The 26,468-nt window shown below is 41.0% G+C and overlaps 1 protein-coding gene and 1 pseudogene across 6 annotated transcripts in view; one reads left to right on the forward strand and one right to left on the reverse strand.

Annotated features, from left to right (window-relative positions):
• Positions 1-26,468, forward strand: part of PTER (phosphotriesterase related) — a 77,115-nt gene that overhangs the window by 11,536 nt on the left and 39,111 nt on the right. For 3 of the 6 annotated variants that reach the window (XM_063709915.1, XM_063709916.1, XM_063709914.1), the window contains 2 exons: positions 7,534-7,607; positions 18,698-18,776. The exons of 1 other annotated variant lie outside the window; for it this stretch is intronic. The gene's annotated coding sequence lies outside the window, so the exon portion shown is untranslated. The remainder of the gene's footprint in view (positions 1-7,533; positions 7,608-18,697; positions 18,777-26,468) is intronic. 2 more of the 6 variants (XM_055352232.2, XM_019035553.4) reach the window with 1 other exon arrangement.
• Positions 25,711-25,872, reverse strand: LOC115936157 (uncharacterized; annotated as a pseudogene).

Raw genomic sequence — 26,468 nt, forward strand, 5'->3', positions numbered from 1 at the left:
GGCCCACTAAGCATTGTGCCTCTTTCTTGGTTGTAGGAGGGGCCAAATGCAGCGACTTATCCTTCGTCTTAAAAGGAATATCTCGACAGGCCCCACACCACTGGACCCCTAGACATTTTACTGAGGTGGAAGGCCCCTGAATTTTAGTCGGATTTATTTCCCATCTCCTGGCATGCAAATATCTCACCAATAAGTCCGGTGTGTTTGTTACTTCTTATTCACTGTGTACAATCAGCATAATGTCATCAATGTAATGGACCAGTGTGATACGTCATGGAAGGAAAAAGCGATCAGGCTCCCTCTGAACAAGATTATGACACAAAGCCAGAGAGTTGATATACCCTTAAGGTAGGACAGTAAAGATATATTGCTGGCCTTGCCATCTGAAGGCAAATTGCTTCTGGTGTGCCTTATGGATAGGAATGGAGAAAAAGGCATTTGCCAAGTCAATGGCTGCATTCTAGGTACCAGGAGATTTATTAATTTTCACAAGCAATGAAACCACATCTGGTACAGCAGCTGCAATTGGAGTCACCACTTGGTTAAGCTTACAATAATCCACTGTCATTCTCTAAGATCCGTCTGTCTTCTGCACAGGCCAAATAGGAGAGTTGAACGGGGATGTGGTGGGAATCACCACCCCTGTGTCTTTCACGTCCTTGATGGTGGCACTAATCTCTGCAGTCCCTCCAGGGATGCAATACTGTTTTTGATTTACCATTTTTCTAGGTAGAGGCAGCTCTAATGGCTTCTATTTGGCCTTTCCCAGCATAGTAGCCCTCACTCTACCATTCAGGGAGCCACTGTGGGGATTCTGCCAGGTGCTAAGTATGTCTAAGCCAATTCTGCATTCTGGTACTAGGGAAATTCCCACATGATGAGTCCGGGGACCCACTGGAGCCACTGTATTTCAGACCTGAGCTAAAACTCTATTAAAAGATGTTCTTCCAGCTACTCTCGGATAAGGGTTTCAACAATAATTTTCTTTTTTTTTTTTTTGAGACGGAGTTTCACTCACTCTGTCGCCCGGGGTACAGTGCAGTGGCGCAATCTCGGCTCACTGCAACCTCCGCCTCTTTGCTTCTGCTGTCCATTACAGTAACAATGCCCACCTTGTCTTTGATGGTTGAGTGTTGCCACTTGCCCTCTGCCACTTTAGGATCCAGTTATTCCCACTGCATTTAAATTTTGTAGTTGAGTGACTGCTGTTCCCACTGTAAGATCTGGCATACAAAGAAGAGCAATCACAGAGCTCTTCAAGGATGCAGGTGCTCCTCTCACAAATCTATTTCACAAGGTATTGGTGAAGAACATATCTTCTGGGCCCTCCCAGCTGGGATGGGTAGGTCTAAAGTGACTAATCCACTCTAGCATCTTAATCTCCCTAAGCCCTTGGATCCCTTCCTCTACCTTAAACCAAGGGAAATCAGGCATTTCTAGCTCACACACAGTGGGTCATCTTTTGGTCCACATTTCAGCTAACCAAACAAATAAACTATTAGAACCTTTTCTAACGCCATGAGTTGCAACATTAAATGCAGAATCCCTGCTTAGTGGGCCCAAATCAGTAAGTTCAGGCTGATCCAACTTTATGTTCCATCCACCATTATCTCACACCCTTAATATCCATTCCCATGCCTGTTCTCCAGATTTCTGCCTATATAAGTCAGAAAAGTAAAGCAATTCTTCTGGAATGTAGCGCACCCCCTCATGGGTCATACTCTGAACCTCATCTCTAGGGGCCTACTGGGACTTTAGTCTAGTTACATATCTAGAAGCAAACGGGTATTGGGAGTGGGTCCTGAGGAGAATTGACATTGTCTTGCCTGGCAACTGCCTCAGGAGAGGCCATCACTGTTGCCTCAGGTAGTACATGGTTAATCTCCTCAGACAAAGGTGGAAAGGCTGATGGCAGTATGGGTGGAAGAGGGGATGTTGCCATCACTGGGGATGGGGAAGATGTTTCCTCTGGATTAAAAAAAAAAAAAAAGGCTCATAAGAGTTTATAAGCTCAGTGTCCCCAGTTTCATCTGGGTCATCCCACATGTCCCCATTCCAAGTTGCAGCGTCCCATTCTTTTCCAGTCAATGCCCTCACTTTGACAGCAGACATCTGATGAGACTGAGCATCCACCTTTCATTGCAGATCAGCCACTCACATGATAAAAGCTTATGTCTGATTTTCCACAATTTCAGCCCTTTGTCTACAGGAGATAAGACTCTCCCTCAGGGCAATCTGAGAAGAGGCTCAGTATGTGCTTCTGGAGCTGGAAGTTAGAATCCCTGAACTCATCCTTTGCTTTCATTACCTTGTCCAGCGAACTAAGTAGCAACCAACCAACTTTATTGTATTCCTTGGTTCTCCACATATGGTCAAAGGTATTATGTACAGAGTCACTAAACCCCTTGCCCCTCATGAGTGGTGAATCAGGAGTATCAAATGCATCTATTTTGCATAACTCTTTAAACAGTTTGCACTAAGGACTATCAGCGTTCTCCATACTATTAGAAGTAGAGTACTTAGCATTTTTGGATGTCGTTAGATTAAGCAGTCGACTCCAGAAACCCCAAAACGGACTAAAGAACTCCATCCTTAAAATTCTGTCTGTGACCAAAGGCCCAAGAGCCCCTGGTAAACCACTGGTGTAAGTACAAGAGTCCGAAAGCTGAAGAACTTGGAGTCTAATGTTTGAGGGCAGAAAGCCTCCAGCACGGGAGAAAGATGAAGTCCAGAAGGCTCAGCAAGCCTGCTCTGTCATCTTCTCCTGCCTGCTTTACTCTAGCTGCACTGGCAGCTGATTAGATGGTGCCCACCCAGAATGAAGGTGGGTCTGCCACTCCCCGTCCACTGACTCAAATGTTAATCTTTGCCAACACCCTCACAGACATACTCAGGAACTATACTTTGCATCCTTCAGTCCATCAAGTTGACACTCAATATTAACCATCACAAGGTTTGAGAGTTAAAATTGGATAATAGGCTGGGCGTGGTGGCTCACGCCTGTAGTCCTAGCATTTTGAGAGGCCAAGGTGGGTGGATCACTTGAGATCAGGAGTTTGAGACCAGCCTGGCCAACATTACAAAACCCTGTCTGTACTAAAAATACAAAAGAAAGTAGCTGGGTGTGGTGGTGCACTCCTGTAATCCCAGCTACTCAGGAGGCTGAGGCAGGAGAATCACTTGAACCTGGGAGGCAGAGGTTGCAGTGAGCCAAGATTGTGCCACTGCACTCCAGCCTGCACAACAGAGTGAGACTCCATCTCAAAAGTAAATAAATAAATAAAATAAAATCGGACAATAGTTTTCTCTGTCTAATTAGAAGTCAGTCTATATATCTGATGTGTTGGGAGGATTATTACCCCCCCAGAAAAGGACTTCTTTAATAGATGAAATAAAATGAATTCATTACAAGACATTGTGGAGTTGTTGCTAAGCCCTTTAATTTTTGGAAACTCAGTATAATTTTCATCAGTTCTTGTGAAACTTGATTTATGCTCGTATCATCTTCCAGAGTGTTGGCTATGCCTGTGTACTACCTTTACCACTAATTACTTAATAGTTTTTCTTTAAACCAATCCACTTTTTTTTACTTTAGCTCCATCCTAAACAATAATATCTATGAAATCACAGGCTTGCAATGTTGATTACTTTCTTTTTTCTAAAACACATTAAAATAAATAACAACTTGTTTAAAAAAGTTTTAAATGCCTATATATCACCTAAAATCAGTTTGAACCACCAGTGGGATACACACACACACACACACACACACACACACACACACATATACATATACACATATATAATATCACAGTTTTTGAAAGCACTGAAAAAAGCCAAGCAGATTATTGACTTTTTTTGTTTTTTTTTTTGAGATTGAGTCTCACTCTGTCACCCAGGCTGGAGTGCAGTGGCATGATCTCAGCTCATTGCAACCTGCGCCTCTCAGGCTCAAGCAGTGCTCTTGCCTCAGCCTCCCAAGTAGCTAGGACTATAGGTGTGCATGACCACGCTCAGCTCAGCTAATTTTTGTATTTTTAGTAGAGATGGGGTTTTACTATGTTGGTCAGGCTGGTCTTGAACTCCTGACCTCAAGTACTCCATCTGTCTAAGCCTCCCAAAGTGCTGAGATTTACAGGCATGAACTACTGCTCCCAGCTGTGACTTTTTGTTTTCTCTCCTCCTCCTCCTCCTTCTTCCTCTTCTTCTCCTGCTGCTGCTGCTGCTGCTGATTCTCCTTCTCCTTCTCCTTCCTTTTCCTCTTCCTTTTCTTCTTCTACTTCTTCCTCATTTATTATTATTGTTATTATTTTGAGACAGTGTCTTGCTCTGTCACCCAGGCTGGAGTGCAGTGGCATGATCTTGGCTCACTGCAACCTCCACCACCCAGGTTCAAGTGATTCTCCTGCCTCAGCCTCCCGAGTGGGTGGGATTACAGGCATGCCCTCACACCCAGCTAATTTTTGTACTTTTTTAGAGACGGAGTTTTACCATGTTGCCCAGGCTGGTCTCAAACTCCTGACCTCAAGTGATCTGCCTGCCTCAGCCTCCCAAATTACTGGGATTACAGGTGTGAGCCACTGCGTCCAGCCATTTCTTCTTATTTTTTAATATAATAGAGATGGGGTCTCACTATGTTGTCCAGGTGGGGTCTCACTGTGTTGCCCAGGCTGATCTTGAATTCCTGGGCTCAAGAGATTCTTCTGCCTCAGCCATCCAAAGTGCTGGGATTATAGGCATGAGCCACTGCACCTGGCCAGGTTATTGATTTTTTTTTAACACTTTTTTCACCATCTACTAAAGAATAAAATTATTCTTGGTTAAGTTGGCACAAAATTTTCAGAGTAGTTTCTGTAGTTGTGATGATTGGAAACTAAACATTGTGCATATATACAGACACACATATATACATATATATAATACATATATGCCTAGATAGTGGATTATATGAACTTTTATTTGGGATATAGCCAGCCGTTTTCAGTTGCTTAGGCAGTCAGCATCACGTATTTGAGGGCTACTATAAAGACACCATTATTGCATACTTGTGCCTCTATTCTTACTCACAAGCAGTATGAAGAATGATAATAAATAATTAACAATCTGGAACTTCTGGGTTGTGAAGTATTTTTATTTCATGCATCTGTTAGTAATAATCTGTTGTTTATACTAAGTTTATAGTAAAGTAAATACTGGAATATGGTTCATTTAAGTATGGTTTGCCTCATGGGACATCAGAAAAAATCATATAAAGAAAGATATCAATGGTTTTCACATTCCTTGTAACAAAATGGTCTGTCTGATTTTCTACTATACATATATCCCCATTCACTTAATATTTAAACAGATGTGAACAAATGGAGAAGCTTCTGCGGAGGTCATTTAGAGCCCATGTAACATCTCTCCACATAGACTCACAAAACTTGTATCTGGAAGGAAGCTTAGAAATCACTTTGTTCCACTCCCTTGTTTTATTAATGAGAAAACTGAGGTCCTCAGACTAAGTGATTTGCCCAAATATGTGCTTCTGGCATATCAGCTTTATCACATTTATGCAGTTGGTAAAGTTTTAGCTTTTCTTCCTCTTGGGGAAATAGTGATATGTTCAGAAAGCATTATGTCATCCCGTCTGTGTCCATTTTTTTTGTGAGGGAGACAATTTTTTGGAGTACAATGAAATAGCATCCACTTTTATTTTAAATTACAGAAATTCCATGGTCAACCAACTCCACTTCTAAGCCATTTTTGAAATACAGTAAGTTAACATTAATTTTTGGTGGCACAGAAGATACTTTATAACTACTATTATTCGTATAAATACAAAATTAACCTGCCAGGCACGGTGGCTCATGCCTGTAATCCCAACACTTTGGGAGGCTGAGGTGGGTGGATTGCTTGAGGCTAGGAGTTCAAGACCAGCCTGGGCAACATGGCAAAACTCCATCTCTACTAAAAATACAAAAAATTAGCCAGGCGTGGTGGTGCACACCTGTAATCGCAGATACTTAGGAGGCTGAGCCATGAGAATTGCTTGAACCCGGAAGGCAGAGGTTGCAATGAGCCAAGATCACGCCACTGCACTCCAGCCTGGATAACAGAGTGAGACTCTCAAAAAAAAAAAAAACCTATTGAATTAGAGAATTAGCCTATTGAATCAGGAATTATTTGTGTTTCTAATATACGTGAACAAGAGAGAAAAATGTATTTTTGTAAGCAATGTCAAGACATACATAATATAATTTCCATTTTTATGGCAAGTAAGTATACGTACATTTAAACATTCCAAGTTCTTGATTTTTAATCTACAATTATGTCTAATAACAATAAATAATAGAACAATAAATACTAATATATAATAATAAACTGATAATAAGTACTATATAGTAATGAAATAATAAAAGCTGATAATCAAACGTAATAAAAGAACATTTTCATATTAATGCATAATGAAAACTGTATGAAATAAGTTACCTAAAGACTAAACTGGCCAGGTGCAGTGGCTCATGCCTGTGATCCCAGCACTTTGAGGAGCTGAGGAAGGTGGATCACTTAAGCCCAGGAGTTGAAGACCAGCCTGGGGGACATGGTGAAACCCTGTCTCTACAAAACATACACAAATTATCTGGGCATGGTGGTATACACCTGTAGTCCCAGCTATTAGGGAGGCTGCAGTGGGAGGATCACTTGAGCCTGGGAGTCAGAGGTTGCAGTGAGCTATAACCATGCCGCTGTACTCCAGTCTGGATGACAGAGAGAGACCCTGTCTCAAAACAAAACAAAACAAAAAAAATGAATAAGCAGAGCTGTTCTCCTGAAGCATCAGACCAAGGGCCAGAAAAAAGAGAAACTTCTGTGCAGAAAAGTACTGCCCTGGCCCCAATAGTTTCCTTGGTTTCCTTTCCATATTTGCAACCATGGTATAAAACGATTATCATGTGTCAGTGACAAATTAACAGGTGCAGTGACTCATGCCTATAATCCCAACACTTTGGGAGACCGAGTCAGGAGGATCGTTTGAGCCCAGGAGTTTGAGACCAGCCTGGGCAACATATCAATACCTCATCTCTATTAAAAATAAAAAAATTAGTGAAGTGAGATGGCATATTTCTGTGGTCCCAGCTACTCAGGAGGCTGAGCGAGGTGGATCACTTGTACCTGGGAGGCTGAAGCTGCAGTGAGCCACGATCATGCCACTGCACTCTAGCCTGGGCAACAGAGCGAGACCCTCTCAAAAAATAAAAAGAGCAAGCCAAGAGGTAAAGGTTTAACTTCATCTGATACCTAAACAAGAACTCAAGAATAGCATAGCAAGTGCCATAGAGACTTTACCTATGAAGTGAAAAATAATTTCAAAGGAAGGACAGCTAATTTTGTGTTTGTAATAGGTTTATACTGGATTACTCCACAGCTTGTTGGTAAAAGTCACTTTGAGCACTTAGAGAACACATCTTTATACTTAGTGTGTTCCAATTTAAAAAGTGTTATTACTTTTTTTTGGAAACCGAGCATCCGAGTAATTCTGAGTTCTCCCAGGCCAACAGAAACTGAGACAGGGAAGATGAACAACCATCATCCCCGGAATGCTGTGATTTGCCATAACCAAGAAGGCAAGTGAGTTTTCACAGTGCAAAAGACGTTGCCAGTTGTTCATTCTTCTGTTAATGCTACCAGAGAGTACATATTCTAAATCTGTTCACCTGTGTTTTGAGACTCAAAGCAGCTCTAAAACATGTACATTCTTTCCAGTCAAGTTCATTTATCCATCCATCCATAAACATTTACAAAATCCTGCTATGGGCCATCCATTGTACTAAATGCTGTCTGTGATGCTGTTCTCACTTAAACATTGAGCAGAGATGATTCTTTAAGAGTTGTGATAATCCTTCTGTAGTTCTCCTGTGGTGTCCCCAGAGAATGCCAGGAGATTAGAGGCCCCTCAAATGAACACAATATCCTGCCAGTCTCTGCAGTGTGCATCATTTGTCATTGACATAGGGTAGTCATTTTGCACCATTGTTGCAACTATGAAAAGCAAACCAAGGAGACTCTTAGAAGCTGGGCAATGCTGTTCTGCATAGGAGTTTCTTTTTTTCTGGCTCTTGGTCTCAGGCTTCAGAAGAACAGCTCTGCTTGTTCTTCTCTTAGCAATAAAGAACAAGGTCCCACCTTCCATTCTCTCCACTGAAAGCAGTAGAGGTACCCGCAGGGGAGAAGAATTCTGCGCATTACCTGTTCTTGCTCCCTTCTTGGATAGGGCTGTGGCTGTGTCCATTGTTAGTGTCTTTGGTGGCTGATATGGTTTGGCTGTGTCCCCATCCAAATCTCATCTTGAATTGTAGCTCCCATAATTCCCACATGTTGTGGGAGGGACCTGGTGGGAGGTAACTGAATCATTGGGGGCAGGGGGGGTTCCGCCATGCTGTTCTCGTGGGAGTGAATAAGTCTCACAAGATCTGATGATTTTATAAGGGGTTTCCACTTTCACTTGGCTCTCTCATTCTCTCTTGCCTGCTGCCATGATTGTGAGGCTTTTCTAGCCACGTGCAACTGTGAGTCCATTAAACCTTTTTTTAAATAAATTACCCAGTCTCGGTTATGTCTTTATCAGCAGCATGAAAACACCCTTCTTTCTTCCCAGAGTGAATTAGTGAATACAAAGACTTCAGCGAGTTACATGCGCTTCATTTCTGCCTCATAGTCATTAACCCTTTAATACGTTTAACCCTTTAGTTGTTTTTTTGTTGTTGTTTGTTTGTTTGTTTGTTTGTTTGTTTTGAGATGGAGTCTCGCTGTGTCGCCCAGGCTGGAGTGCAGTGGTGCAATCTCGGCTCACTGCAAGCTCCGCCTCCCGGGTTCACGCCATTCTCCTGCCTCAGCCTCCCAAGTAGCTGGGACTACAGGCACCCGCCACCACGCCCGGCTAATTTTTTGTATTTTTTAGTAGAGACGGCATTTCACCGTGTTAGCCAGGATGGTCTCGATCTCATGTCCTCCTGATCCGCCTGCCTCGGCCTCCCAGAGTGCTGGGATTACGGGCATGAGCCACTGTGCCCGGCCCCTTTAGTTGATTATTAAGCATTTCTTCTTTAGGAAAGCCGTGTTTAGTTACTCTCACCGCTATGTAATGCCAGTTACTTCAAAGTACTTTGTTTTTGTTTTTTTGAGAAAGAGTCTCACTCTGTCACCCAGGCTGGAGTGCAGTGGCCTGATCTTGGCTCACTGCAACCTCTGCCTCCCAGGTTCAAGTGATTCTCCTGCCTCAGCCTTCCCAGAAACTGGGACTACAGGTGTGGTGGCTAATTTTTGTATTTTTAGTAGAGATGGGATTTCACCATGTTGGCCGGGCTAGTCTCAACTCCCAGCCTCAGGTGATCTACCTGCCTTGGCCTCCCAAAGTGCTGAGATTACAGGCATCTGCCACCATGCGGGGCCCTCAAAGTATTTTGTTTATCATAAGTGCATTCATTCCATTTACCTACATGCTGTATAAAATTTGTTATAAACCTGATGAAATTGCAAACTCCTTGAAGACAGGCACCATGTCTGCTTTTCCTGTCTCTACGGTAGAGAGGGTCTGACCCAATTTATTACTGTTGTATGAACTGTCAGCAAACAAAAAGAAAAACAAAACAAAAGAAACCCTATTATCTTGTGGAAGGACCTTATATTCAATTAAGGATTGTAGGAAGACCTGACTGCAAAATGGGTTGAACTTTTGAGAAGTGAAATGTTTTGCTGCTGCCCAGCACTTTTTTTTTTTAAGCTCTCATATCACAACTTGGCTCCATCACAATTAATCTTACGTGGTAATGCAGTGACAATGAGATGATTTCTCTGGAGAATCTATGCTAATACTATTAAAATGCTCTTACAATGTCAAAGTGATTGCAGTGTATGCATGTGGGGACTGTGCTTATGCGATTATGATATTATAGTGATGGGCGATTACCATAGGAAACTACTAATTCAACCCTGCAGGGACTTGCATTATGAAGCCATTAGAACATGAGATTATAATGACACAGTAACTTGGATGCACATTCGTGATGTGAAAACCAAAAGCTAATTGGAATGCAGGTCATATTTCCATTAAATTGTAATTAAACACTGAAAGCAATGCTTGTTTAAATTTGAGACGGAGACGTGCAATCCAGGAATGAAAGTTGTGGGGAAGGAGTGCATGGTGAGTGTAAGCTTAGAAGTATCTAGAAACCATTTGCAACTCTGCCCTTTAGTATTTACTGGGTGTGAAAGCTGTCACTGAAGCTGCTTCTCCAGATTTGCTGCCTCTCTGCTGGTGCTCTAAAGCAACCAAAAACAGTACCAAGACACAAGAAGCGTGAGTCCAATTTCCATTCCTATCACAGCCGCTAACATTGACAGCCTTTTTGTTTCATTTTTGAAGTGGGCATAAAGCACCTTACCTCCCTCAATACAAGAGACTAAAGCACAATTTTTTTCCATGAATAATAACCTTTTTTATATACAACAAAATTAGTCCACATTCAAAATCAGACAGAACAGATAAGTGCAAAGGGGAAAAAGATTTTTTAAAAGCCTTAAAAATTCTACCCCCAGAAATGACCTATATTAGCATCTCTGGGTATTTTCTTTCAGACTATTCTCCATGCATAGTATCAATGTATTTTTCTTCAAAATTTTGCATTCTACAACACTTTTAAAACCCACTTAGTGATTCTTCTCACCCCTTCCAGTTGCAAGATCTATTTCTTATCCAAGAGATTCCAGTTGATAAGTTTTGTTTGTTTTTTAAAGGTCAGCTCAAGCTGGACGATTTTACGTGTCACTTGGGCAAGTATATTTTACTATTAGAGAACCATACTTGCAAAGGTTTATACTCTGCATATATCAGTTACAGGGTGGGTCTATAGTAAATTCTTCAGATTCTACCAGCAGTGCTGTAGCTACTCCACATTTGTCTCTGTTTAAGGAATCAATGGGGCCTTTGAGAAATCACAGGGCTCTAATTTGTTCTCAAACTGATAATTATTGTACAGTTTAGATAAACATCGATTATTTCTAAAAAACTAGGAACATTTAGGAACTACAGAACTTGTTAGATATACCCCTGCATCTGCTAGTTTAGATGTTTTGAGGTCACACAGCAGCTCGTTTGTATTCCCTCCTAATTATGACTCAAACTAGTTCTTGCTCCTTGGTCTAAATATAGTTGAGTTTTTGTTATTAAGTATTTGCTTTGCACTTAGATATGCTGTATATTTCAGAGTTATTTATTTATTTATTTATTTATTTATTTATTTATTTACTTATTTGAGACCAAGTTTTGCTCTCCTTACCCAGGCTGGGGTGCGATGGCACCATCTTGGCTCACCACAACCTCCGCCTCCCGGGTTCAACCGAGTCTCCTGCCTCAGCCTCCTGAGTGGCTGGGATTACAGGCATGTGCCACCATGCCTGGGTAATTTTGTATTTTTAGTAGAGATGGGGTTTTTTCCATGTTGGTCAGGCTAATCTTGAACTCCCGACCTCAGGTGATCTGCCCGCCTCGGCCTCCCATAGTGCTGGGATTACAGTCAGGGGCTGCTGCACCCAGCCCAGGGTTATTTTTATTACCCCTTCTTGCAATGACCAAATGAAGAAGACAATTTAAATTACTAGAGTCTTATTTTTCTAATTGGGAAAAGGAAAGCACACTGCAGTTAATGGGCTTGTTTCGTGTCATTCAGTGAACAGTGGAATTCAGATTAGGTCTTCTGGTCCTGGGTTAGCATAGCCTCTTTTTTAGGCTAAGATGTGATGTTACCTTGGGTTAATACTTCTTTATTAATAGAGACAAGAATAACTAATTTTGATGTTCATAGTAAATACCTACATAGCTTAGTAAAACAAACATTGGACAAGTTGAGAGACTGGGTTCTAGTTTAGGCTATCTGACCTTCAAAAGATTAAGGATTCCATTTTAGCGTCTAAAAATGAAGTCATCAAATTAAATGATCTCCATAGTTTATTCCAGCTCAAAAATTCTAAAGTCAAATAGTATTTAACATTGATTGAAATGCAAATATTTTTATTTTAAGCATTATACATTTTAATACTTAATAATATATTTTACCTACTTTAAAAACCATTAATCTAAATTTAAAACCAGTCCTTACTTGGATGGCATTTAATAATTTGACATTTTTTAGCAGTAGATTTGTAATTTGACTTAAACTTTCTTTTTTTATTTAAGAAATGTATTAAAATTATTAAAGTTGCAGATATAAATCTAATCAAAAAGAGATGAAAATTACAGTCTTTTTTTTAAAATAAAGTCTCACTCTGTTGCCCAGGCATCCTACTGCAACCTCTACCTCCCGGGTTCAAGAGATTCTCCTGCCTCAGCCTCCCGATTAGCCGGGATTACAGGCACCCGCCACCACGTCTGGCTAATTTTGGTAATTTTGTTAGAGACGGGGTTTCACCATGTTGGCCAGGCTGGTCTCGAACTCCTGACCTCAGGTGATCCACCTGCTTCAGCCTCCCAAAGTGCTGGGATTATAGGCATGAGCCACCGCGCCTGGCCGAAAATTACAGTCATTTGATATATTGGCAATATTGTTAAATTACAGTTAAAACTACAGTGAAAGGAGATTTTTCACTTGCATAATTATATAAGTATATAGATAAATCATTGTGTCAAATAATATTTTGAGTATATGATTTTCTGTGAATTCTTAGGAAGCAGGTGATAGCAATGATTGAGGTGCTCAATGAAGCTATGGTGCTAGACGAACCTTTCTAAATATTTTACTGCAGCTTATTTTTATGGGGAAAATATATAAGCAAATTAAATTTAAGCAAATTAAATATAATTAAATTCCTTTATATTTAATTACATATATAATTATATATACATATGAGTTAATTAAAATTTGTTATTTGATAGTGGAGATTTTTTTCTATTTTTGTGAGACTTTTTCGCTAGAGAATTTAGAATTCAGTTAGAGTATTTTCTCAGCCATCTCAAAGACCAGGAAAGAGTGATTATTGCTCTATGACACATGTAGTCATTACAGATTTGCCCTTGACCCCATTGTAGTAAATCAGCTTTCAGGAGTTGAAATTAGCCGTTTGTTACCTTACTTTTAGTACATCAAATACTAGTCTTTCCCCAAAACACTTCTCTCTGTCAGGTGCCGCACTCTCTTAGGACCAGACAAAATTTGTTACTTTGAGTTCTTTCCTAGACCATTAATAAAGGCGGCGACCTCTAGAGCAATTTTTCTCAAACTTGGAGTTCCACAAACTCTCAACAAAATTTTGATTTTGTCTTTTCATTTTTATAATCATCAAACCATTTTAAGCATATTCTGAATCAATATGCCTATTTTATAACCATATATTGCCCTAGGGTTTCATTATATGCATTTCCATTACTTTTTAAGACTTGAGTGATACCAAATCATTACCTAAAATAACAACGTTTATCTTTTTCATGACTTTTTTTTTCAAACTGGGGTCTCTGTTTTACTGGAAGCCATGACCGTATTTTCTAGGATTTTTTTTTTTTTTTTTGAGGTGAAGTCTTGCTCTTGTCACCCAGGCTGGAGTGTGATGGCATGATCTCGGCTCGCTGCAACCTCTGCCTCCCGGGTTCAAGCGATTCTCCTGCCTCAGCCTCCCGAGTACCTGGAATTACAGACAACTGCCACTACGCCTGGCTAATTTTTGTATTTTTAGTACAGATGGGGTTTCCCCATGAAGGCCAGGCTGGTCCTGAACTCCTGACCTCAAGCAATCCACCCGCCTCGGCCTCCCAAAGTGCTGGGATTACAGGTGTGAGCCACCGTGCCCAACCTTTTCCTAGGACTTTATGAGAGGTGGTTGGATTGAGAGAGCAGTGGATAATATGTCAAAGTGGTTTACTTCCTTTATTTATTTCCTTTATAAGAAGTACGGTTGGTTTACAAATTAAATCATATATGATGGTGGCGTGTGTGTTTGTTTTTCTGAGTCTGACTTTAGGGTTTGTTTATAGCAGTATCCTAAGGGTAGAACCAAGAGTTAAGACTTGTTGTGAGTTTTCTCGTCTTTGCAATTTTTCCAGCCCTGCGATTTGTGCTGTGTCTTCCACATAATCTACTCTTTTTTTTTTTTTTTTTTTTTTTTTTTTTGAGACAGAGTCTCGCTCTGTTGCCCAGGCTGGAGTGCAGTGATACAATCTCAGCGCTCTGTAGACTCCGGCTCCCAGGTTCAAGCGATTCTCCTGCCTCAGCCTCCTGAGTAGCTGGGATTACAGGCATGTACTACTATGCCTGGCTAATTTTTGTATTTTTAGTAGAGATGGGGTTTCACCATGTAGGCCAGCCAGGTCTCAAACTCCTGGCCTCAAGTGATCGACCTGCCTCAGCCTCCCAAAGTGCTGGGATTACAGGCATGAGCCACCATGCCCGGCCACATAAACTACTCTTAACATTACCTCCTTAAGATTGATGCCTGCCGGGCGTGGTGAGTCATGCCTGTAACCCCAGCACTTTGGGAGGCCGAGGAGGGCAAATCACAAGGTCAGGAGATTGAGACCATCCTGGCTAACATGGTGAAACCCCGTCTGTACTAAAAATACAAAAAATTAGCCGGGCTTGATGGCAGGCGCCTGTAGGCTCAGCTACTCGGGAGACTGAGGCAGCAGAATCCCTTGAACCCGGGAGGCGGAGGTTGCTGTGAGCCAAGATTGTTCCACTGCACTCCATACTCCAGCCTGGGCGACAGAGCGAGACTGTCTAAAAAAAAAAAAAAAAAATACTGTTGCTCACTCATCTCTCTAGCTGAGGGAAACTTGGAGACAGAGGGAAGAACTCAGCCAAGCTCCTGATAAACCACTTAATTACAGCTAAGAGATTATCATGATAAATGTTAATTGGGATTATCATGATAAATGTTAATTGGGATTATCATGATAAATTGGGATTCTTGTCCTGTGTTCTTTTATAAGAAACAGGTGATGCATATTTTCTTTTTTTTTTTTTTTTTGAGACCAAGTCTCGCTCTTGTCACCCAGGCTGGAGTGCCATGGCAGGCGCGATCTTGGCTAACTGCAACCTCTGCCTCCCGGGTTCAAGCAATTCTCCTGCCTCAGCCTCCCAAGTAGCCGGGATTACAGGCGGGTGCCACCATGCCCGGCTAATTTTTGTATTTTTAGTAGAGACAGGGTTTCACCATGTTGGCCAGGCTGGTCTCGAACTCCTGACCTCAGGTGATCCGCCCACCTCGGCTTCCCAAACTGCTGGGATTACAGGCGTGAGCTACCATGCCCGGCCAATGCATATTTTCTTTGGCCCACATTTTAGGTGTTTATTAATAAACGTTGGTCGACACCCAAAGGAGAAATCTCAGAGGTCATGGTTGTTATACTATTTTTAAAGGTCTCCCACAGGATGCTTAAGGAACCTATAGCAGTGGATTCTGCCTTTAGTGAAAGTGGAATACAGCTCATCATCCTTGTCTCAATAATAACCCCATTTCCTCATTGGTGAAATGGGAACAATAATAATAAAAGTGGATTTCATCTCAAAGTACATCCGATGGTCCGGTCTTCCACTGTTTTTGATGACTCACCTTCTGTTGATCCCTTGCCTACTTCACTGGTACATCAGGAGATTTAATTAAAGTGTGTAGAGGATCTAAGCTCTTCAGAGAAACACACAGCATTATTATGGCAGATAACACTTCTGATCTTCCATAATCTCTTGAAGGTAATGAAACCAGCAATATAGAAAGCTGAGGGTTTAATATAGTCAGAGTTTTATGAAGACACATCCATACAATACTTTATTAATAGTGGTCATCATTGTGGCCTTGAGAGTTCAGAATTCAATTCCTAGGAACTTTCTAATTGTTCTAAGCATTTTGATTTAACTTTTTTCCTGTCAATAAACACATTCGAGAGATCAGTTAAGTATTCGGGTCATGCTGGTTTTACTCAACTTTGAAGGCTTTCCTATTTTGTTTTCAAACTATGATTATTACAATACTTTGGTAAGTTGGAGCAGGGGGGAAAAGAGTATTTATTTAGGCTTGTGTTTCCTGACTCGTCTCCTGGTCTCCGGTTTCTCCAGCTTTCAACCTGTATTCCAACTGCCTACTTAATGATCGCCCTTATGTAGTTCTCATCCTCTGGGCCAAGCCCTTGTGTCAGTATTTTTCACTGTAAGCTAATGTACAACCTACAATCAGCCTTTACGGGATGCTTTAAAGTCTGGAAACATGCTCCTCATTGCTCATATCATCAGAATGTCTCTGTGACAAGCCACCTCCTCCAGGAAGCCTTCTCATTCCTCCAGTATCAGTGAATGTTGTCCATACCGATCTCACAGGGCACTTGCTTTGTACCTGTATCCATCCATTTTCATGCTCCAGATAAAGACATTCCTGAGACTGGGTAATTTATAAAGAAAGGAGGTTTAATTGACTCACTGTTCCACATGGCTGGGGAGGCCTCACAATCATGGTGGGAAGGGAAGGATGAGCAAAGTCACATCTTACATGGCAACAGGGAAGAGAGAACTCGTGCAGGGGAATTCCTCTTTATAAAACCATCAGATTTCGTGAGACTTAAACACTATCATGAGAATAGCATGAGAAAGACCCACCCCCATGATTCAAATACCTCCCACTGGGTCCCTCCATGACATACGGGAATTGTGGGAGCTACAGTTCAAGATAAGATTTGGGTGCGGACACAGCCAAACCATATCAGTACCTCTCTCCTAACATTTACTGCACTCTGCTTTGTATCATAAGTATCCTATGAATATATAAAAACAATGAGTGACTCATTGAATGCTTACCATATATGTGCTAGGCACTGTGTTGGTGGCTCCTCTCCTAGGGCCAGGATTGTTTCTTTTTCATCTTTGTTTCCCTGCATATCTTCAGTTGAAGTTAGTAGATCCTCAGGAAACATTTGCAACATTAAATTGAAATGTATGCAGGTGAAATTAGCACATGTTTGGAAAGCTGATTTCCTTGAATTCCCTTCCTATGCCCTGAGAAGTTAAGACCGAAGTTGCCCCCTCAGATCTGTAAATCAAAGCAGTTTTTCTTAATATTTCAGGAAGCATAAAGATCATTGGTCACACGCCTATAAAGAGGACATAATGCCAATGAAAACATAGGTTTGCTTGTGGCTGAAATTACATTCCATCAGTATGGAATTGAAGGGTGGATAGAACAGAACTAAATATTTGCTCATTGGTTGAGCAGACATTTATTGAGCATCTGCCTCTGTGCAATTGCTGTTTGTATTAGTTCATTCTCACACTGCTATAAAGATACTACCCAAGTCTGGGTAATTTATAATGGAAAGACGTTTAATTGACTCATAGTTCTGCCTGGCTGGGGAGGCCTCAGGAAACGTAAAATTGTGGTGGAAGGGGAATCACGCATGTCTTACATGGCCGCAGGAGAGAGAGCGCAAGTGAGAGCAGGGAAAACTGCCTCATAAAACCATAAGATCTCATGAGAACCCACTAACTATCATGAGAACAGCATGGGGAAAACTGTCCCCATGCTCCAATCACCTCCCATCTGTTCCCTCCCTCAATATGTAGGGATGATGGGCATTACAATTTGAGATGAGATTTGGTGGGGGATGTGGAGCCAAACCATATCACTGTTATAGCTTAGAGTTGTACCTAGTGTTCCAAGTATGGGAATGGAGTTAGTTATCAAAACAAAATCTAGTTACAAGTACAACTCTCCTTTTCATCAATTATGGTGTTGAGTTTCCCAGGCAGGTGTCCAGGCAGGCAGCAGACCAGAGCAAGGCAAGGGCTAGAGTCAGAATGGAAAAGTCTCTGAGCTCCCTGCTAGTGGCTGTCAGACCTTTTTCTGTTATAACTACCTTTTTTTTTTTTTACACCAAACAGGCTAGGTTAGACCATCTAAAAACAGGTATCTGCACCGATTGTTTGTTTGAGACAGAATTTTGCCCTGTCACCCAGGTTGCAGTGCAGTGGCACCATCTCAGCTCACTGCAACCTCCACCTCCCCTGTTCAAGTGATTCTTGTGACTCAGCCTCCCAAGTAGCTGGGATTACAGGCATGGGCCACCACGCCCAGCTAATTTTTGTATTATTAGTAGAGATGGGGTCTTGCCATGTTGGCCAGGCTGGTCTCAAACTCCTGGCCTCAAGTGATCCTCCTGTCTCTGCCTCCCAAAGTGCTGGGATTACAGGCATGAGCCACTGCACCTGGCCTGATTCTTTTCAACTCTGGATTAACAAAACATAGTAGCCAAAATCAAGACTTTTCTTGGAGAGTCTACCGTGTGATCTTCAAAGGACCTGGGGAGACTTGTGTGGGAAATACCTTTTAGATATACTGTATTGTTATTTGTGCAACTGAATCATACAGCCTTTCTGTGATTCAAAGTTTATTTAAAAATTAAACGGCCTTAGCAAGAAATTCCTGAGGATGGTCTATACATTTAAAACATTTACCTAAGAGCCATTATCCAGTTTTACTTCTTATAAAGGAAGACGTATGGCCATGAGTCACCTGCAGTAACTTTACTAAGTATTTTTAGTTTTCTGATTTTCAGTTGACTTCCACCAATGCAGATAGGAAATGTCTTTGGAGATGAAGTCACTTGCTGTTATTTTTTTGTATGCTCAAGATTCTGGCTCTTACACTACTCTCCCCTTATCCATTGTTTTGCTTTTTGTGGTTTCAGTTACCTGTAGTCAACCACAGTCTGAAAATATTAAGGTATTTTAAGACAGAAAGAGAGAGAGGAGAGAAACCGCATTCACGTAAGTTTTATTCCAGCATATTGTTATAATTCTTCCATTTTATTATTAGTTATTGTTGTTAATCTTTTACTGTGCCTAAATTATAAATTAAACTTTATCATAAGTATGTATATATGGGACAAAAACATAGTCTCTACAGGGTTAGGTACTATTTGCAGTTTCACACATCTACTGGGGCCCCTGGAACAGATTTTCTTTGGATAAGAGGGCACTACTGTGGATAGTAAAGGAAAGTTAAAAAAACAAAAACAAAACATAAAAAGGCTATGTATTCCTAGGTAGTTGGGTACAGAAGAATAATCTAAAATAGCACATTTGCTGCCGGGCTCAGTGACTCACGCCTGTAATCCCAACACTTTGGGAGGTTGAGGTGGGTGGATCACCTGAGGTCAGGAGTTCGAGACCAGTCTGGCCTACATGGTGAAACGCAGTCTCTACTAAAAATACAAAAATTAGCCAGGTGTGGTAGTGGGTGCCTGTAATCCTAGCTACTCTGGAGGCTGACGCAGGAGAATTGCTTGAACCTGGAAGATGCAGATTGTAGTGTGCAATTGCACTCCAGCCTGGGTTACATGAGTAAAATTATGTCTCAAAAAATAATAATAGTAAAATAAAATAGTATATTTGCTGCCTTCTGAGAACTTGGAGTGTGAAGACACAGGAAAGCTGAAAAAACAAACCTGGCTTCAAAATCCAGAGCCCAAACACTTTTGGAAAAACATTTTCCATGCTTTTTAATAATTTTTAGCTCTTCCGATTTGGGAAAATAATGTGATATTCCATAAAAGGGCTGTGCTGTGATCTCAGAATTATCTATTGTCAGAAATATATTAAATAAAGATTCCAAGAAAATGGCCAGGCATGGTGGCTCATGACTGTAATCCCAGCACTTTGGGAGGCTGAGGCAGGCGGATCACTTTAGGTCAGGAGTTTGAGACCAGCCTGGCCAACACGGTGAAACCCCGTCTCCACTAAAAATACAAAAATTAGCCGAGTGTGGTGGCAGACACCTGTAATCCTAGCTACTCAGAAGGCCGAGGCAGGAGAATCACTTGAACCAGGGAGGCAGAGGTTGCAGTGAGCCAAGATCAAACCACCGTACTCCAGCCTGGGTGACAGAGCAAAACTCCATCTCAAAACAAAAAACTTCCAGGAAAATGTTTAGCTCTTTTTTTTTTTTTAATGACTTTTAACCTCTATTAACTACACATTTATGTTGTTCTTTTCTAGTGCTAATTCCACTTCTATTTATAATTCTTTGCTTCTGCTTTAATTTTTGTTTTCTTACTTTATTGTATGATTCCTTTGTGCAAGTCTCCTCAAACCCTTTGTGGATAAAGCTGGACTAAAACAAGCAAGCATCTAGATGTTCGCTAAATACGTACTGTGTACCAGGCACTGCAGGGAACTGAGGACTGAGAGGCAAAGATGTGACTCACCGCAACGAGCTCAAAGTCTGATGGAAAAGACATAAAACAGAAGAAGGTAGCTAGGTGCAATGGCTCATGCCTATAATCCCATTACTTTGGGGGCCAAGGTGGGAGGATCCCTTGAGTCCAGGAGTTCAAAACCAGCCTGGGCAACACAGGGAGACCCCTTTCTCTATAGAAATAAAAAAAATAGTTGGGTGTGGCAATGTGCACTTGTAGTCCCAACTATTCAGGAGGCTGAGGTGGGAGGATCACTTGAGCCCAGGAGTTTGAGGCTGCAATGAGCTACGATCATACCCCTGTACCCCAGCCTGAGTGACAGAGTGAGACCCTGTCTCTTAAAAAAAAAAAGCCAAAAAACAAAAATCAGAAGAAGTGCATTATTAAGGTGAAATTGAGGTGCTATGAGAGTACCTAGAATTGACATCTAACCTGTATTGTTTGAGCAACAAGGAGGAACCACAGGACAATCTTCTAGTTAGGAAGAGTGCTGAAGGCCGAGTAGAAGTTGGCCAGGACTGGGAAAGGGTTAGGGAGGCAGAGTGGGAGTGGGCTGGATTTGCAAGCTGAGAGCAAAGAGGCAGAAACCTGCTCAGAGACCATGCGACAGGGGAGAAGATGAAAAGTCCAGGAAAGGGCAGGTGAGTGCAGAGTGGGTTCACAGGGTACTATCAGGCTCTATGTTCAGATTTGTTTTTTACGATTAGAAGAAGACTCAAGGAGAGACACATTCATGTCTGCGATTTAGAAAGAGCGCTGTGTAGGCTTCCTAAGGTGGATTGCAAAGCCAGAGAGACTGCTGAGAAGCTTTTACTGGAATCCATCTGTGAGATGATGGTGGTTCCTACTAAGATCGTGACTGTGAGAATGAAGGGGAAAAGAGGAATCAAAGAGCTATTAAAGTGGTGGAATTTACGGGATTTAGAAACTGAGTGGGTGTGAGTGAGGCAGGAGTCTTGGATGAAATCTGAGTTCATTTTGTTGTTTGTTTGTTTGTTTCTGAGAGCATGAACTTGGCTCATAGCCTCGAGTCCAGGCTCAAGTGATCCTTCTGCCTCAGCCTCCTGTGTAGCTGGGACCACAGGTGCATGCCACCATGGCTGGCTAATTTTGGGATTTGTTTTTCTAGAGATGAGGTCTCACTTTGTTGCCCAAGCTGATTGCGAACTCCTGGGCTCAAGCGGTCCTCCTGCCTCAGCCTCCCGAAGTGGTGCTGGGGTTACAGCATAAGCCACCGTGCCTGGCAGTTTTTTTTGTTTGTTTTTTTGTTTTTTTTAATTTAAATAAGAGCATTTGTAGATGTTGCATCAGAGAGAATGTGAAAAATATAGAAATGTCATGTAAATTACCAAGTGCTGGGCTTGGCACATGGTAATTTTACAATAAGGTTGCTATCTATTGTTATTGTCGGCTAAACTGGTCTAATTAATCTTAACAGAACTGTGTATGAAGTGCTGTTCATAGTCAATATTTGGCATTCTCTAAACGGACTCAGGTTGGAATTGCGGCCTTTCAGTCCAGGGGCAAGTTTCTTAACTTTTCTTGGCCTTACTTTCCTCATAGAATATCAAGCCAGCAATGCATTCGTGAGAATTTGAGATAAGAGATGTAAAGTGCTTTAAGCAACACATAGTAGAAGCTTAGTCAATGAACAAAAGGCATTATTGTTGGTTCCCAGCCTCCAAGTGAGGCCACAGGACTCTTATCTATCTTTGTATCTCCCATAGACCTTACCTGCCTCGAATAACATCTTACACTTATTAACTGCTTAATACATATTTATCAAATCCATAGTAACTTTTTATTTCATCTTGTTGAGGCTTTTCGCCCTCCATTAAAAAGGTTTCTTGGGAGGGAGCAGTGGCTCACGACTGTAATCCCAGCACTTTGGGAGGTCAAGGCAGGCAGATCGCTTGAGGTCAGGAGTTCAAGACCAGCCTGGCCAACAGAGTGAAACCCCATGTCTACTAAAAATACAAAACTTAGCTGGGTGTGGTGGCGGGTGCCCGTAATCCCAGCTACTTGGGAGGCTGAGGCAGGAGAATCACTTGAATCTGGAAGGTGGAGGTTGCAGTGAGCCAAGATTGTGCCACTCCACTCCAGCTGGGGCAACAGAGCAAGGCTCCATCTCAAAAAAAACAAAAAAAATTCTTATTATGGTTCTATTCTTTAAAAAGGTTTCTTTCTATGGTTCTATTTTTATGGTTTATCTTTACTTAAAATTTATTGTTCTTGATTCTTTTTTTTTTAACTTAAAAATGATGACTGACACTTCCTAATTTATGATTAAGAAGTTCCCTTCACAACACCCCCGCCTCCATTTCCGCTGCTAACCCCTCACATTAGTGTGTTCAGATGAGATCTTGTTCCTGGTCTGGCTTAACTGTGATAAGAATTATTCAGGCCATGGAGCTTTTTCCAGAATTGTCACTGGGCTTCAAGACTTCCACCAAAGTCAAAATCAGTCGGCGATGGACTACCTCAAACAGCTTGAATTGAATTAAAATGAACCATAGCACTAGAAAGGCATGTAATTTGATCTGAAATATTGCACAGGAACAATATCAAGTCTCAGGCAAGACGGGCAATTAGCAACTTTGTGATAATAAAGAATTTGAAATAGCTCTTGAGTTCATAACTCGTTGCCTGCCTGTGTGTTTTGGTTGGGGGATTCAAAATGTATATGTTACTATTTTACCTGTGACATTACTATAAGCATCTGATGGATTTACACTAGTAACATTGATCTTTTCCCATTTTACTCCCTTTTACTGATTATAAATGTTATAAACATTAAAAACTGGAAAATACATTAAATTGTAATGAAGGAAAAAAATGGTCGATCTTCACTCCTCCTGCTCAAAGATGAGCTTCACATTTTAGTGTCTCTGGCTGTTAAGTCCTATTTATGTGTAGATACATACACTCCGTATAAATTTTTATCGTACTTAAAATACTTAAACTAGTTTTGTGTTTTGCTTTTTCAGGTAATAAGAGCGTTTTTCTTTATTTTCCTCATTTTTTTCTTCACATCAAAGAGCATACAGAATATAAGAGCATTTTTCTATGTCATTAAATATTCTTTGCAAATGTAATTGAATGGTTGCATAATGTTCCATCCTGTTTATATGTAAACATTCCTATGTTATAAGACATTTTGTTGCCATTCTATATAATGCCATAATGGACTCTTTGAGTATAAATCTTTTTTACACATATCTAAATATTCCCTTAAGACAGATTCTCACCAGCAGAGCAACATTTTTAAGACTTGGGATACTTACTGCTAAATTACTTTTCAGACAAGTTGGGCAAATTTGCACTTTTGCCAGCGTGTGGCTAGGAGGTTGTCATACTTCCACGCTCACTACAATCTTCCTATTTTCACAAATGAGTCAATGAACGGGCTGGATTTGTTGTAACTGTCTCTCAAGTGATGCTTTCTATTGGATTCCCACAATATGACTACTGCTAACTTTTAAGGACTAAGTTACCATTTTAAATGGAAAGATTTTATCTTGAATGTGAAGCTGGATATCTATAAATAAAAAATTGCAATTGGTTATTTGGTGTTTCTTGCATTGCTAGTATAAGTTCCTTAAATATTATATAGATATTATTTTTATGATTTAGCATTTATCCCATGATAAAACTGGAATCATGTATGCCTAATACGGATTGACTGTGTCCCCACCCACATCTCACCTTGAATTGTAATAATCCCCATGTGTCAAGGGTGGGGCCAGGTGGAGATAATTGAATCGCGGGGGCGGTTTCCCCCATACTGTTCTCCTGGTAGTGAATAAATCTCATGAGATCCGCTGGTTTTATAAATGGGAGTTCCCCTGTGCAAGCTCTCTTGCCTGCTGCCATGTAAGTCATGGCTTTGTTCCTCATTTGCCTTCCGCCATGATTGAGAGTCCTCCCCAGCCATATGGAATTGTGAGTCCATTAAACCTCTTTCCTTTGTAAATTACCCAGTCTCAGTTATATCTTTATTAGCAGCCTGAGAACAGACTAATACAGTCCTTCTCCCCCACCATGTTTTGGGGTTTATCTGAGGATAATAATTCCTAATAAATACTTTACTTCTTTGGCATTTGGACCTCTGGACAGCTTTTTGAAATTTGAACAGTTTTCTATTATGTTGTGCCATCTGGAATTTATACAAATAAAATACACTGTGCTTCAGGTTTAGTTTGTAGAAGTGAGAATTTTATGTACGTAGCTTCTATTCTCTTCATTTCTCACTAAGAAGTCAACATTTAAACCAGACTTCATGTTGTCTGGACATAAAAGATAAAGTAATTATTTGTAGAGTAATTTAATCGAGTAGGTCTTAGGGCATAGCTCTCCATATTACATACCCAATTTCCTTGCAAACTTCAACCAAAAAAAAAAAAAGGAAAAAACTTTATTGGAATTTTAGAGTTAGAGCACATTGTACTTTATTCACTTTGGAATAAACCCTCTGGCTCTTTCATTCTTTAATTAAGGTATAAACTAGTTGTGATACTTTCCTTCTCTTTATTCAGCTCAAATGAGTCTCACTGATGCAAAATAAACACTAGATACTATGTAACTATTGGGAATAAAGGAGGCCTTCTGCCCACCCCACCTCTAAGCTGACGAAGCCCCTGATGAAGTCAAAGGAAGATAAATCCACGCAGTGCTGGAATATACTGTGGAACCTCATGATATATTCATTATGAGTCCTCCTCTCCAGCACACCCCAGTTAGTAAGTTACTTAGATAAACCAAATCTATGCACAAATGAACTCACTATTAAAAATTAGTTCTCCTAGCGCTTGAACCCGGGAGGCAGAGGTTGCAGTGAGCCGAAATCGCACCACTGCACTCCAGCCGGGGTGATAGAGTGAGATTCCATCCGAAAAAAAAAAAAAGTTAGTTCTCCTGTAAGCATTCCTATGTCCTTAATATCACTTTCTGTTCCTGCCTTGCATCTCCGCATCTTTTTCTTCGTCTCTGGCCGAATGCTGTAAACGCTCATAAATATCAAGTAATAAGATGCAAAGAGATTGCAAACTAAAACTGAAAACCTTAAAGATGCAGTTTGTCATGAAGCTGCTGAGAGAGATATTGGAGAAATGCCAAAATACCTCCAAAGCCAAAGTCTGGCTGTGTGACTGTGGAGCATTTAAAAGCTTCTCATGACTTAGTTTCCTCACTTGAAAACTGGAATATCTGCCTGATTAACCACATGAAATTTGAAATAAAAATCAAGTAAAATGATACCTAAAAGCACTACTTAAATAATAAAGTACCTGGCCGGGCACCGTGGCTCAGGCCTGTAATCCCAGCACTTTGGGAGGCCTAGGTGGGCAGATCACGAGGTCAGGAGTTCAAGACCAGCCTGGCCATCACAGTGAAATCCTGTCTCTACTAAAAATACAAAAATTAGCCAGGTGTGGTGGCATGCGTCTGTAGTCCCAGCTAGTCAAGAGGCTGAGGCAGGAGAATCGTTTGAATCCGGGAGGCAGAGGTTGTAGTGAGCCGAGGCCGTACCATTGCACTCCAGCCTGGGCAACAGAGCGAGGCTCCATCTCAAAATAATAATAATAATATATAAATGTTCAGGATTATGATTATTAAACTGATAAGAACAGACACTACACTTGATCTTTGCCAAAAGGCCAAGAAGCAATAGGATTATGATTATACATTAAACTTTGAATTATTTTCCAAATATTTGCTGAGTATCCTTGGACAAATCAGCATAAACTTGTTCTTTCAAAAAAATTAGCAATAAGGGGCTTAAGTTTATGAACAAAACTGAAGCTGTAATTTGCTTATCCTCTAAATGAATTTCTTCATTTGAGGCCTGTGATTAAAAGGAGAGTGACAGCTGCAATTGACATCACAACTCATTAGGTTTTTGGAAATGATGCACCAAAGTGACTACAGCTACAGGAGGTCCTCATTATCCATGGATAAGCAGTACTGGAAATGACGTTTTCGATGAATGTGCTTCCTACAGTGGGTTAGTCTCCATGATGACCTTCAGTGCATTCCAATACTCAAATCCTTGTGTAGCCCCCTTCTACCCTGTACCAGAGCAGGTCTGTGAATCACTTTAACCAACAGAATGTGAATAAAGTGATGCAAAGCCAGTTTGGGACCCATATCATTGGAAGCAGCTTCTGCTTTTGTACCTTGCAAAACCCCGAGTTGCAATGTAAGAATCTGGCTACCTTCCTACATGGAGAAGAGGCCCTGAGACAATATGGAGAGAAAGAGAGAG

Source organism: Gorilla gorilla, chromosome 8 (assembly GCF_029281585.2).
Source record: "Gorilla gorilla gorilla isolate KB3781 chromosome 8, NHGRI_mGorGor1-v2.1_pri, whole genome shotgun sequence".
Classification (NCBI taxonomy): Eukaryota; Metazoa; Chordata; class Mammalia; order Primates; family Hominidae; genus Gorilla; species Gorilla gorilla.